The following is a 2,788-nucleotide window of genomic DNA, read 5'->3' as shown; positions in this document are numbered from 1 at the left end:
CACTTAGGAGAGAAGGAGGTAGAAGGCTGACCATTCCAGAGTATCTGCATTCTGGGAGTGGATATGTAACATCCTAATTTTTATATAATAAAAAAATTGTGGAATTTAGGTTTTGAGAAAAAAAATGATAATAATAGGAATTTATATTATTTGAGGTTATTTAGAAATAATATTATAGTTAGGTATTTAATTATGAATTTAAAAATTTAAATTTAAAACCACATAAGAAATATTTAGTTAAGATATAATACATAAATAATTTTTTTATGTGTGTGTTAAAAAAAAGAGAAGGTAGAAGGAACAAAAAAAGGGGGGGTGGAAGGTTGTTATTTCTAAGTCCCACATTGGTTAGATGAGGGAAGAGAAGAGGTGCATTCATGTATAAAAAGGAGGGGGTGTGTGCATTAGGAAGCATGAGAGGCTAAGATGCAATTTAGAGGAAATTGCAACTTATGGCCCAAAGGTTTGAATAATTAAATTCAGACCTATAGTTTTTTTTAATATAATTTTGAGACTCACAATCCATTTTTATATTATTTTTCTCTCTTCCTCTCATGTTGCTCAACGTTTTCTCGTAAGGGGGGATTATTTTCTTTTTCTTCAGGTATGTTCTAACTTTCCTGTTTAGATTAGCATTTAAAAATTTATTTAATTACAAAATTAATTTTATAGTTATTTTCTAAATAATATTAGCTTTCTAGTGATATGATTATTTTGTAGGATAGAGTAAATATTTTGATTAGAATTTTTCTATAGGATAGTTAATCTGATGATATGATGGATTAAAAATATAGGTTAAAACTCTTAGGGATATAATAAATATTATAGAATATTTTCTTGAGGTTGAAACTCATGTTTAAGAATTTTTGAGTTAAAATCTAGATCTATATGGTTGAATTTATGTGGAATTTGAGATGTAGGGATAAACCTATGATTATTAAATATTTATTTAAGTATGAATAGGTATTTTTGAGGTTATAAAAAGTTGATTTGAGGCTTCAGGATAATTCTAAAATTTTTAATTTATTTTTGGACGAATTTTTAGAATATAGAAGGATGAAATTGTGATACTAGAAGTGATTTAAAAATTAAAAAAATAGTTTATTAGGGTACGAGAATTTTAGAAAAGTTAAATGAGGCATAAATCTTAAATTAGTGTTAATATGGATTATAGATCTAAGACTTTCTAACTCTTTAAATTAGAGTTATTTATTTTAATGTAAAATTAATATATAGTATTGTGAAATAATTATGTAGATTATATTGACAAAGATAGTGGTGAAAAAGGAGTTGTGAAGGGGAACTTATTATTCAAGACACAAGGTAACCATTATTAATGTGTTGTGATGGGTGTGTTTGTGAATGGTTAGGTGTTGTTTTATTATTTCGAAAAATTATGAATTATTGAAAATAAATACTGTATATACTTGTTTGAAATTATTGCCAACTGGGTCAAAAATTTATTTTTATTTATCATGATGAGATATTATTGTTCGGATATATTCCTGTTTGGATATTTGAATAATGCATGACTTGTCAGGGTATTTTAATGTATGGTGTTAATGAAAATTTCTGTTCGGTTAATTATTACCACGTGTTAAGCCCTCATTGGACCCAATGAGTGGCGTGTCGCTTGGTCCAACTCACCTTTGGCCGGTTGATTTGGCGTCCGAGCATGGCGAAAGGAGAATATAAGGTGTAGTCATGCAATTAAATACTTGTTCGGTTTGTTTGAAAATATTGTTCGGTTAAATGTTTTGTGTGCCCACTTAGCAATCGCATGATTAGTTACATCCGTATGCATCATTATATATTAATTTTTGGTTACTGGGACTTTTAAGTCTCATTCCCCATGGTTAATATTTTTACAGGAAAGAGTCCGGCCGAGAAAGCACCCGAGGTGTAACTTTAGTGTATGAGACACCATCTTTTACGTTGCCTCTTATTTTAGATTATACAATGTATCTTGTGCCAACTTAGGACATATCTTCTTTGTGAAGCATGTAAACTCTAATCCTTTTTATTAAAAGTATTTATATGACCAAGAAGATTATGTCTGTCCCTCTTGATTTATGATCTGATTTGAATATCATGACACGAGGATTATGCCTGTCTCTCATGGTTTTAATTGCCTTTTTGGATATTTTAAGACTTGTGTTATATCTTGGATATATCATGATAAGAAAATTTTCTACCATGATAATGGTTTTAATAATTTGCAAAAAATTGGTTTATAAATTTGAGGGTGTTACAGGATATACATTTCATGATGAGGAAGATCATTATTTCAGGAAGTCCTACATCTCTCAAAGTGTCTTCAATGAAATCCCAGCACAATCTATCAAATGCTTTTTCATGGCCTACTTTGATTGTCATCCAACCACTTCTACCTTGCTTCTTTCTCATTGAGTGCATTACTTCCTGGACAATGACAATGTTGTCTATAATGCTTCTACCATGAATAAAGCTTGTTTGATAAGGCAAAGTCACATTTGGCATGATGTTTTTGAGACGGTTTGCAATCACTTTGGTAATCACTTTATAAGGAACAGAACATAAACTAATGGGCCGAAATTCTCGCATGTACTGTGGCCTATTTGTTTTAGGAATTAAGGCTATTAAGGTACGATTCAGCAGAGGGTCCAGGGGTGCTCCTAACCACAGATCTCTAACCAGTTGAAACAAGCTATGACCAACTATCTCCCAAGAGTGTTGAAAAGATAGTGCATGAAGCCCATCAATTCCAAGAGCCTTTAGAGGTTTCATCTCAAATAATGCACTTTTGACC

The 2,788-nt window shown here is 30.7% G+C and overlaps 1 long non-coding RNA gene across 1 annotated transcript; it reads left to right on the top strand.

Annotated features, from left to right (window-relative positions):
- Positions 1–494: 494 nt before the first annotated feature.
- Positions 495–2,079, top strand: LOC129294918 (uncharacterized). Its single transcript, XR_008589459.1, has 3 exons — positions 495–604; positions 1,258–1,323; positions 1,872–2,079. It is a non-coding gene; the product is annotated as an uncharacterized LOC129294918 (long non-coding RNA).
- The last annotated feature ends 709 nt before the right edge of the window (positions 2,080–2,788 follow it).

This window comes from Prosopis cineraria, unplaced genomic scaffold, assembly GCF_029017545.1.
Source record: "Prosopis cineraria cultivar Desert tree isolate PC_DT_omini unplaced genomic scaffold, ASM2901754v1 PC20, whole genome shotgun sequence".
Taxonomy (NCBI): Eukaryota; Viridiplantae; Streptophyta; class Magnoliopsida; order Fabales; family Fabaceae; genus Prosopis; species Prosopis cineraria.
This window is presented reverse-complemented; position numbering and strand designations above follow the sequence as displayed.